Source organism: Mustela nigripes, chromosome 2 (genome assembly GCF_022355385.1).
Source record: "Mustela nigripes isolate SB6536 chromosome 2, MUSNIG.SB6536, whole genome shotgun sequence".
In the NCBI taxonomy this organism is placed as follows: Eukaryota; Metazoa; Chordata; class Mammalia; order Carnivora; family Mustelidae; genus Mustela; species Mustela nigripes.
This window is the reverse complement of record NC_081558.1, coordinates 166,482,764-166,495,683: the sequence shown is the minus strand read 5'-3', so window position 1 is coordinate 166,495,683 and position 12,920 is coordinate 166,482,764.

Below are 12,920 nucleotides of genomic sequence, written 5' to 3'. Positions count from 1 at the left end.
GAGGGCAGTCTGTTAATATAGAAGTGCCTGTTTTATCTAATGTGCAAAAACCTATAGTGTTAATAAAAGCTGAAAAATTAAAATATGTTTTAAGCAAGATGAATTTCTAGAAACGAGGCTTAATAAGAGAGATAGGTGACTCATTTAATAAAGAATTCAAAATAATGGTCCATAAAAATAATCACCGAGGTAAGGAGATTAATACATGAACAAAGTCAGAATTTCAACATGGGGGACATTTGGATGGCTCAGTTAGTTAAGCAGCTGCCTTGGGCTCAGGTCATGATCCCAGCATTCTGGGATCAAGTCTCACATTGGGCTCCTTGCTCGGCAGGGAGCCTGCTTCTCCCTCTGCCTCCATCTGCCAGTGCTCACTCTCTCTCTCTCTCTGACAAATAAATAAATAAAATCTTAAAAAAAAAAAGAATTTCAACATGGAAACATATTTTAAAATACCAAACAAATTATAGAACTAAAGAAAATAGTAATTTAACTGAAAAATTCTACAGAGAGACTCCATGACAGACAAGAGCAAGCAAAATAAATGATCAGAGAACTTGGGATCATATATTAGCCAAAAAACAAGTCACAATAAATGTAAGAAGATTGAAATCCTGTCAAGCACCTCCCTATCACAATAGTATGAAACTAGAAATCATTTATAGGAGGAAAACTGGAAAATTCACAAATCTGTGGAGATTAAACAACAACTTTTGAACAACTGGTTGGTCAAAGAAAAAATCAAAAAGGAAATTGAATATCTTGAGATAAATGGAAATGGAAGCACAACATTATCAAACTTAAAGGATATAGCAAAAGCAGTTCTAAGAGGAAAGTTTATAGTAATAAATGCTTATCTTAAGAAAAAGGAAATATCTCAAACAACCTAACTTTCAATATCAAAAAACTTAAAAAGAAGAAAACAAGGCCAAAGTTAGTAGAGGGGAGAGAATAACAAAGATCAGAGTGGAAATAAATGAAATAGAAATAAGAAAGAAATTAAAAAAAGATCAATTAAACTAAACTGTTTTTGTTCATTTGTTTGTTTTTGAGAAGGTAAATGTTCATCTGGACAACCTAAAGGTGGGGGAAAAAACTGAAATCAGAAGTATGAAAATCAGAAATAAAGGAGGAGACATTGAAACTGGTAATAAGAGATAATAAGGATCTAAACTACTAGGAACAATTTTATGCCATCAAATTAATAACCAAGAAGAATTAGATAAATTCATAAAAACATACAAGTCATCAAGTCTGAATCATTAAAAAAGAGAAAATCTGAGCAGGCCCATTAATAGTAAGGAGATTGAATCTGTAATCAGAAATCTCCCAACAAACGGAAGACAGGACCAGATGGCTTTACTGATGGATTCTACCATGTTTCAAGAAAAATTAATTCCATCCTTCTTAAACACTCTCCCCAAAAAGAGAACACTTCTTAAGCCATTTTATGAGGCCAGCATTACCACAATACTAAAGCCAGACAAAGCACCACAGGGAAAGAAAATTACAGGCCAGTATCCTTAATGAACATAGATGAAAATTTTCTCAACAAAATATTATAAAAAAAATTCAGCAGTACATTAAAAGGATAATATACCATGATCAGATGAGATTTATCCCTGGAATGCAAGGATGTTTCAACAAACATAAATCAGTAAATCTGATATATAACATCAACAAAATGAAGGATAAAAATTATATGATGGTCTCAATAGAAACAGAAAAAACATTTGACAAAATTCAACATCTTTTCATGATAAAAACTCAACAAATTAGATACAGAGTGATGTATCTCAACATAATGAAGGCCATATATGACAGACTCACATCTAACATCATACTCAAAGGTGAAAGCCTGAAAGCTTTTCCTCTAAGATCAGGAATAAGACAAGAATGCACACTCTAACCATTTCTATTCAGCACAGTGCTGGAAAGTCCTAGCTACAGTAATCAGACAAGAAAAAGAAATAAAAGGCACCCAAATTGGAAAGAAGGAGTAAAATTGTTTGTTTGTAGATGTTATATGTATTAAAAACCCTAAAGACTCCACCAAAAACCTGTTAGAGCAATAAACAAATTCAGTAAAGTTGCAGAATACAAAATTAATATAACAAAAATTAGCTATTTTTATACACCAACAAAGAACTATCAGAAAGAGAAATTAAGAAACTCTATTTACAGTAGCATCAAAGGGAATAAGAACAAATTCAACAGAGATAAGAGATCTGTGCACATAAACCTAAAAATATTGATGAAAGTGAAATGAAGACACAAATAAATGGAAAGATATTTTATGCTCATGGATTGGTGAACTAATATTGTTTAAATGTTCATGCTAGCCAAGCAATTTACAGATTCAATGCAATGCCTATCAAAATTTCAATGACATTTTTCACAGAAGTTTAAAAAAAAAAAATCCTAAAGTCTTAATGGAATCACAAAGACCTCAACTAACCAAAGCTATTTTGAGAAAGAACAAAGCCAAAGGCATCACATGTCTTGATTTCAAACTATATTATAAAACTATAGTAATAAACAGTGTAAGCATTTAAAAAAAAAAGCCAGTGTAATAGAACAGAGATTCCTAGAAGCTAACCCATGCATATGTAATCAATTAATTATTGACAAAGGCCCCAAGAATTTACAATGGGGAAAGGTAATCCTACAATAAATGGTGTTACGAAAACTGGCTATCCACATGCAAAAGAATGAAGCTGGACCCCTATCTTATGTCATAAATAATAAACTCAAAATGGATTAAAGACTTGAACATAAGACCTGAAACTATAAAATTCTTGAGAGAAAACGGGGGGGGGGGGGTAGGATCATTGTCATTGGTCTTGGCAATGACTTTTTGCATTTGACACCAAAAGTGAAGGCAACTAAAGCAAAAATCAACATAAAAAGTTTCTGTACAGCACAGGAAACTATCAGTAAAATGAAAAGAGAGCTTACCACATGGGAAAACAATATTTGCAAACCTCTTTTCTGATAAGAGGTTAATATCCAAAATAAGCAAGGAACTCCTACAATTCAATAGCAAGAAAGCTATTTAATTTAAAGAATTGGCCAAGGGCCTGAAAAATTTTTTCTGAAGAAGACCTACAGATGGCCAGCAAGTACATGAAAAGATATTCAACATCGCTAATCATTAGAGAAATGCAAGTCAAAACCACAAGGAGATATTGCCTCACATATTTTAGAATGGCTATTATAAAAATGACGAGAGATAACAAATGTTGACAGGATGTAACGAAAAGGGAACACTTATGCACTGTTGGCAGGAATATAAAATGGTACAGCCAATATGAAAAGCAATATGTAGTTTCCTCAAATAAGTAAAAGTAAAGCCACCACTTATACTTCTGGGTATATATCCAAAAGAAATGAAATTACTAAAATAACTCCTATGTTCATTGCAACATTATCAATATTATCAACAATATCCAAGTTATGCAACAATCTAAGTGCTCATCAGTTATTGAATGGATAAAGAAAATGTTATATATACACTCCATTGTGTGTATACATACACACACAATAGAGTGTATGTATACACACACAATGGAGTATTATTCAGCCTCAAAAAATAATAAAGGCCTGTTATTTGTGATATTAGGAATGAATTTGGTGGCCATTATGCCAAGTAAAATAAGCCAGAGAGAGAAAGGGAAGTCCTGAAAAATGTCAATTACATTTAGAATCCAACAAAAACAAAAAACAAAATGCCCCAAAATAGCATACTCATAGAAACAGAGAATAGAATGGAGGTTTCCAGGGCTTCAGGGTGGGAATGGGGTAGAAGTAGGGAGATGTTGATAAAGGGGTGCAAACTTGCATTTATAAATTCATTCTGAGGATCTGATTGTAACATAGTGACTACAGTTGGTAAGATTGTATTGCGTAATTGAAATTTGCTGAGAGACAGAATTTAAGTGTTCTCATGAGAAACAAAAGAAAAAATTTTCTGGAGTGGAGACCACCTTGTGAAGACTTTTTGCTAAGGACCTGCCCTGCAGCCTTGAGTTCTATGTGGAGTCTTGTGTTGTTAAGATCCTACAATTTCTGTTATAGATTGTTAAGATATCTGGCCCTCATTCTGACAGTGATTCCACCTCTGTCTGTACCCCGGAAGTACAAGGCCAGTAGACTGAGAAAGGACTGCTCTGAAGGGCACTGAGTTCATTCCCGGCACCTGTTTCGGTGCATCCACAAGAATGAGCCTGGCTAGAGTTCCCTATTTCATAAATAGGAACATTGACCATAGACCTTTACATTAATTGTCCTATACTTCATATATAACATTCCTTCTGGCAGGACCGGAGACACAAAATTTTGGGACTTCTACAGTGGTGAGATGGTAAAAATAGCTCTAGAAGCAGGGGAAGCCTTGACTTGTAGGATTTGTGTTCAGAGTGTGAATTCTCCTGATGTAATTCCTAAAGTGAAGCTACCAACCTGATGTCACTGCACATGGAAGGAGAGGTTTATAATCAGTTCTGGAGAACCTTCAAGATGGGGATCTAGCACCTCAACGGACCTCCAGCTTTCCAGCAGGGTGGAGGAAGTGTCACTTAGGTGCAGCTTTGACTCACCCTGGTGGCAGACTGAACTATGTTAGGATACCTGTTCTGTGTAGTTGAAGCTACTACTGTTTAGTGATGAGAGATGGTTAGAAGTCTAGGCAGTGATGTTTGATTCAGGCGCCTGAGCTAATTCCTTGACTGTAGGGCAAGTGAAACAGCAAATTACACTTACAGGCTACTGTTCATTTGGAGGAATCCCAGAGCACTTTATACCTGATTAGAAAACACACACCTAGGAATCAGCGCACCTATAATTGAAATACTGCTGCCCCTGGGGCCCGTCCAGGCAGGACTTTAGCAAAAGACAGCCATGCCACACTGGACAGGGGGTGAACCCCAGGAGGCCCCAGCAAAGCCAAACCACACATCAGGTCCTGCTTCAATGTCATGAAGCTATGCATTACAAAGCACCATCTGGAAATGAGACTGTCTAGAAAATTCATTAGGGCCCTCCACTCAGGAGATAATAGACAGACACACTATATAATGTATATATGTGTATCCATACCATACACACACACACACACACACACACACACACACACACACAGAATGGGCTTTTATTTGTGCTCTTGCTCCATACTTCACCACTGGCAAGAGGGGTGGACTTCACATAGGGGCAAAGGGAGCTCTCTTATGTTGTCAGGTGGGGAGGCAGAGTCTAAGAGTGCAGATGCTCATAGGTAGGTAGAAATGGTAGTAGGAATCTTAGGGAGTTTTTACTGATTGGCTGACGTTTCTCATTTTTTCACTGAAGTGGAAGAGAAATTATCAACTGAGAGTTGTCTCCTGTCTCCTCAGGCAGGAGGTTTGGGATCTTTGAGGAGAAAAAGAAGTATGTAAAGTAATTATCTAGACAACAGTGAGAATAAATGGCCAGAGTAGATGTGGTAGGGTTTCTGGCTAGTGTTAAAGGCCTCTTGAGGTTTGTGGTCATGATTTTAAAGTGAGACCAGTCAGCATGTTTGTATTTTTCTCTTGCTGTGTTTGGCGGTATGCTATAAGCATGGAGTAGCAGAGAATTTGATTTAACCAGGGTTTAAGTTTAATCAGGGTTTAGCATGGCCTAGAAAATATGCTAAGAGAAGGGTAAAGGAATGGACAATGAGTTCAATGAAGGGATTATAATGGTTGGCCTAGAATTTAGCTACGGAATGAGAAAGGCCATCAAGAGTATGAGAGAGAAGGAAAAGGTGGTAGGATCAGAAGATTAGAGGTTCTGGTAGGGTTGAGGGATCAGGAGATACGTTACTAGAGGGAGATGATGGTCAGAGAACATTCTAAATGAAATTGAGACTATGGAGGTTTTATTTGTAGGCAATGACAAAGTTAGGATGAATAGCTGAGGTAGATAACGGATCCAAAGAAGATCAGAGTGTTGGAAGAATCATCAACCTAAACATTAAAGTCACTAAGATTTACAGCAGCAGTAGTGAGAGAGAGAATTTTATCTATGTAGGACTTAACATACTAAGAAGGGAATGTGTAGGTAAATGGCTGCAACAGTAGAGAGAAGTCATTGATTAAATATAATCCCATAAGAACCGTAGCTGGTGGAAAATGAGGGTCCTTCTTGGTCTCTATTGATGGAAATAAAGGAATCTGGGGAGGGGAATTAAGAATAAAACATTATTTTACTACCCTAAGGTGGTAGTATTTTAGAAGGTGTTTTTGCAGATTTTTAAAGATACTTACTTATTCATACTCGTTGGAAATTGTGGTAGAATCAGTTACAAACAAACAAAAAGATCTGTGTCTCCTGTCCTCTTTCCCTCACTGGAGAAGTCAAAGAAGATAACTGGTTGATCTGAGGAAGACAGTTGTGAAGTAGTGAGATGAAAAAGGAACTGGGAAGAAAATATAGACTACTCTGTTCCTCAGGGAGTCAAGGTGAGGACCTCCAGAAAAGTTCAGCTACTTTCTTGCCACAGGCACAAGAGTTATAATCTGAAACCAAGTAGAGAAAATATATTGTGGCAATTTGGGAATAATGTCCCTAGTTACATACGCTGAAGATATCTTTTTGTTGTCTGTGATTGTTTATATTATTATATGTCATCAGATTTATGAATTTCTGTTGAGAACTTTCATTCTCCTTGTCCCAAGTTCCCGCATAGGGGCACAGACTCTTTGAGCCAGTATCTCACATGATGGAGAGCAAAATGGCTGAGGAATAAAGTTATATTCCCTAACCAACTATACAGTAATAAAAATGATCTTTTGATCATCTCAGGAACCTTATTCCTCATATAGTTCTGAAAATGGGAAGGGAAAATAGTACACTTATGTGTGTGTCCATCCACATACATATACACATACTATATACCTTACGTTTTCTGGTTTTAATATCTCCTTTCAAAAGGTCTTCCCCCAAACAGATAATGTCTAACATTTCTCTAATTTTATCCGTATTTCCCTTTAAATGCAAAAATAAGAAAAATTATAGCTACTGTAAAATACTTTTATACTTGTTCAATCCTCCCTGACATTTCTGTATCTGATTCCACTGAATGAATTTTCTTCTGGCTATTAGTTACATTTTCTTGCTTCTTCCCATTTCTAGTAATTTTGAAAAGATGCTGGACATTATGCTGATTACTTTGTTGAAGGTCTGGATTTTGTTGTCTAACTTGGAAGACCGTTGGGCTTCCTTTTACTTTTAATGATCACTGAGGACTTTCTACTCTGGCTCTTTCTACTCAAATAACCCCTTACCCACTGTGCGCACTGGCAATCGCTCTCCTTAAAGCTCCTTGGTTATTCTTTACTCCTGTTTGCAGTTATACTCTATGTGTGGATGGCATAGGCCTAAGTAAAGACTCAAAAAGAAGCCAATACAGATATCTGAGGCACTTTTTCTTCTGGCTTTCTCCATTTCTGGTACTCTGTCTACAAATTTCATCTGCATTGATCTCCCTGGCCATTGAGCCCCAATTTCAGAACTGCGTAAGAGGCCACATACTTTTGAGTGTCTCTCTGGATGTATCCATCGTGTGGAAACTGCCTGTTGCCCAATGTCTGAAAACAGTTGTTTTTTCCAAACAGTCTTATTTATGTTAGGAGGCTAAGTCATGTTCTTGTTGTCTTCTCTGCTTGAAACAGAAGTCAAAATTTTCTATTAGTCTACCTATACGTTTGTAGGGGACCTGTCTTTCTACTGCGCTTGCTTTCTCTTCCACAGCCTGTAAGAATTTCCCAGTAATGTGTCAGCTCCATCTTCAGTTGTTTGGTCTCTGTTTCTAGATGTCTAATTGGTCCTTATTAAAATTTTTATTTTATTTTTTTTTACCTTTGTGGTTTTTAGTTTTTGTTTTACCTCAACAAATACATATATTTTGTGCTTTTTTTCTTTAAAGATTATACTCTATCATTTCAAAGGTACTGTCATTTCAATATCTAAATATGAGGGATTAAAAAAGGCTTTTCAAATTTGCAAGGGATACTTGTTTTCTCTCTAGAGTCTCAGCTGAGACATGTGAATGAATTTTCTTTTCAAGTCGTTGTGTTACGTGCAGACTTTTCTAATCTGCCTTTTGCTGAGTATTTGGCCCTTTGAGATTCTAGTTTTATGTAGGAGTTCTAGCTCCTACTTTGTAAGGGCCCATGGCCCTGTCTACTCTCTTTGCATGAGCTTAATGAAAGACTCCCCTCCGTGACTCAGAATAACAGCCCCTTGGGCAGTGACAACTAAAGTTCACATGTTTACTACCTTGGTTTTCAGTTCACTATTTGTTTTTTGCACCTTGAGATTTTCTTTTCTTTCTTGCAAGTTCTGTTATGAATTCCAAATATTTATTGTGTTCAGCATCTCTATTTACTTTTAGGAGGAAAATATTTCAGTTCCTTAGGCAGTTATATTGCCTGACCAGAAATTCTATATTATTTTCTAAAGCATCAAAAATGAAAATTCTTCTCATAAGAATCTCATATAAAAATGAAAGCCATACTCTCTGCTCAGCAGGGAGCCTGCTTCTTCCTCTCTCTCTGCCTGCCCTCTGCCTACTTGTGATCTCTGTCAAATAAATAAATAAAATCTTTTAAAAAAAAATGAGAGCCATAATGAGCAAGAAAGATTTCCTAACTTTTCTTTAATCTTTGAAATTATCTATTTCACTTGGAAGGAATATACTCACTACATTTTTTTTTTTATTTGTAAAATATTTTACTGATGTTGAACCTGCAGGGGTATTTTATATTTAGTTTTTGAATGCACTGCACAAATTAAAAAGTGATAAAATATAACTGTTAGTTTAAAACACTGGTTTGTAAACCTGGTTCTGTCAGAAACACTTTTTGAGCTTGGTGAAAATAATTTGAGATTATGATTTAGCAAATCTGTGGTACAGCCACGGATAAGTGGAATTAAGTCTTAATCCTACTTCAAATGACATGTCCTGAAACCCTCTTGGGACCCTCCAAGTCTAAAATGTTGCTAACCAGCATCCAACTAGCCCTATAATTTGATAACAGGACAAAAAGAAAAATGGAGAAACTCCCATTTGAACCATAATCTTTTTATTTAGGGCATGAAAACTCGTGTCACCCTATGTGGTAAAGTGCAATTTGGCCCTATTTAGTTTTTGTAAGGTGCAGAGATTTAAGATTTTTATTCTGTTGATAATTGAAACTAAATATGCTGCTTGTTTTGTTCTTTTTCTTATTTTATATGGAGATAAATTTAGGTTCAATATATACATTCTACTTTGTACATTTTTCAGAAGTCTTGTTGCTATTTTAAACACTACATAGCACTTCAATTTGTATAATTCTCCATTTAATCTTTTTTTCTCAAAAGTATAATTAACTTTTGGGTCCACATGTCCCAAAATAAATATCCTTCAGTTCTGCTGTGTTTAGTATAATACCTAATACATGGGTACTCTATGGATGTTTAATTTACTTTATGGACTTTATCTGACATGCATTTTCCACATAATTACCAACCCCCTGCTCTTTCCAGTTCATTACTCATTCTTTCTCTTGGCTGTACACATTCTTAAAACCCTAGATATATGATTAGTGAGAAGCTATTTCGTGTTCCACCTGAACACTATCCCCGTAGTCATATCTGTCTATATTATTCCCAGAAGCACTAAGAATTTCCCTGAGAATTGCCTTAGTATCAGAAATTCACACTCATTAACACTATTTAACCGGAACAAGAAAGTCTACCTACTATTAAACTTCAAGTCTAAACTAGAGAGATTTACACTCATATATTAAAGATAATAGACCAACAGTAAGTACCTGTTCTGCTCATCGCAGAGTAGGTGATATTAAATCAGCCCACTGGTCAATAAAAAGAAATGTGTGTGTGTGTGTGTGTGTGTGTGTGTGTGTATGTGTTGATGATGATGATGATGAAATTGATGACAGCAGTGATGGTGACAACATTGGAGAGCAACTAAGCAGGGGAAATAGAGCACAGACGAAAAGCACTGATTTAACCTGGTTGAAAAGAAAGACAGCAGGCCTGCCAGAGGAGTGAAAGTCCCAGAGAGAATGGAGCCATAAAGAAGGGAGGATAAAAATCCATGTCTAATTTCCCTTCAGGTTAGTGACTTCTAAACTACACAAACATACAGAAAGGTTTTACAGAACCCAGAAGATAGCAGCACCTAGAGTTTGAAGGGCTGAATAGAGATTTCATGGGAGATACAGATGGATGCTCAAATTCTGTTCAAGTAGAGGGGCCTGGTAAACACTTAGGCATTCCCTGAGGCCCACCCTGAAAGATCATATCCTAGGAGGAAGAACAAAACCCAAATAGGCCAGGCCTATTAAAGACTAAAACTACTCTCCAAAAGAATAAGTCATCCACCTGACCTCTAAATACTTTTAAAAATAGATTTGTATTTTCAGGAAAGAATTTTTAAAATGAATGCAATTAATATGTTCAAAAAAATAGTTGATACCTGGACTTTATAAAAGCAAGTCAAAGACAAAGTCAATATTTTTCTCAAAGGTTTGACTTATTTATTTGACAGAGAATGAGCACATCTACAAAGGTAGATGCTTAACAACTGAACCACCCAGGTGCCCTGAGAAATTCAGTTTTAAGGCAGATAAATTTAATCTTAAATATTCAATAGTTGTAAAAGATGTGTATCAATTTACTTTCAGCATGTTAGTCTCCCTGTTATGGACTGAATTGTGTCCCTCCCAAAATTCCTATGTTGAGGTCATTAACTCCTAGTACCTGGGAATGCGATTGTGTTTGAAGATGGGGCCTTTAAAGAGGTGATAATGTCTAGATTATATTCATGAGTTTCTTTCATGTCGTTAGAGAGCAGTGGTTCTGCAGAAATTTCCATCAATGTTCTTGGACATGAGCACTAACAAAGAAAATTCCAGAGCATGAAGGATTGTCAATAAGAGTAGTGTTAAAAGGACCTCTAGCTTTGTGAGATGGGTGACGGTAGATGCTCTGAGAGTGCCTATCCGCCTATCTGCAGCAGGAAGGAGGCTGTTCACACTTAGAAACAGATACCTGACTCATGCTATTCTAACTAGTTATGACTGTGTCCCACCTTAGCCCCACACCATGAACTCTTGAGGTAAGGACAGTGTTTCATTTCCATTATTTTATATAATACGGGACATCAAGTAAACACTCAGTATGTTTAATTACATGGAAAGAACTGACAGATCTTCCCAAACGACCTTCCCTACTTGACATTTTTCCCTTGAAACTCGTCCTCTTCTCATCTCAAATCTCTAACGGTGGACAATAAACCGCAGACTCACATCCTACTTCGCGAGTTCTATTAAGTTTTATTTGCTAATGCTAATCAGGTATGCTGAATCTGACAGATGTCCCTGTTGAAAATAAAATGTGATCCAGCAGTGGATTTGGGGTGCCATATTTTCTCTGTTCTTTTAATATCTTTATTCTCCTCTAGAGCTTTGTTTTATCTCTGTTTCTTGCATTCCCCAGTTCCCTTCCCCTCTCTGCAGTTGTCTCTCTGTCTTTTTCTTCCATTTCCTCTGATTTACTCTCTTTTTTGGTGGATGTCACTGTTTCAGCATCTAGAGATTGATAATAATGTCTTGTTCTTGCACTGTAATTGCTGTGTCAAGACGGCAGGCACAGCAGGCAGCCACAATTTTAACACTGACTAAAGAGCAGATTTGCTGCGTGCTGATTAATTTCAGGGGAGGGAGGATGCCTCAAATGAGGAAATGGCTTGCAAAAAAAAAAGAAAGCCCCCTTTCTTCACTTTAGAGACAGAATTACTAACTGTGCACTGGTGCACTCATTCGCAGTGGTCAAAGTAATGTATCTTTCAATATGTTATTATTAATTGGTCTTGAGTCACCTTTTCAGAACTTTCAAAAGATCATGCTTACTTAATTTTTCCCAAGTTCTTTTCAATAAATGAGAGATGTACTACCATTTTTCTGTGTAGCCAAGGAGACAAGGTCACTTATAGTGCCTTATCTTTCTCACTGTCATGTGAAGAATCATCAATGATGACACAGCTAGAATTGAAGGGTATTCTTCCATTAAACCAGTTTTGAACTGCATATCCCCAATTTCTTTCTGTGTATCTATCTATAAAATTAGTAGAAATAATTTATGATAATTTGTCTCTAACAAAGTTTTCCAGTAAAGATCTTTACGGAATTTTGTTAGGCTAATGCACACATTTCATCCCATTAGACAGTGAGTCCCTAAGGTAGGTATTTTTGAGAGAAGAAATTCTTTGGGGCCCTTAGCAGTAGAAGTTGTATTTGCAAACATGAAGCATGGGATTGTAGCTGGCACCGTGTTGTACTTCTAGCTTGTGCTGAAGTTTGAACACCACCACTGACAATATCTGAATTATAGGTAGCCAGAATATCTATTTTAATTTAAGGGAAACTTAATTGTGTCTAAATAGATATGGAAAATTTGCATATGACCTCAGTGTTGGATAGTCTTGCAATATGTCAATGTTTCTTTGTTTTCAATTTACATAACTAATGTTGAGTGCTTTGAACACCCCTTTAAAGGTGGAAGGAATATTACGAAACGACCAAGAATAGCGATAGAAATCCAGGCAAGCTCGGGTCTGGCTTGCACGTGGTGTGTGTATCTCTTAGGATGACAAGGACAAAGCAATGAGGTCAGGAAGATGAACACAGTGACCTCTTGAGGGCCCTTCCAGGTCTACCCATCGATGAAAATAGCTCATCAGTAATGACTCAAGTAAGTTCACATTTAGCACATGGGCTTTAAAGGTTTCTTCAAGTGGGTAGGTTTTGTAGTGTGTGCTGTGGGTGTCTTCAGATAACATGAGTGAATGTAAAGCCCTTAGCGGCTGCTTATCTCTAGGCTTCCAGATTTTA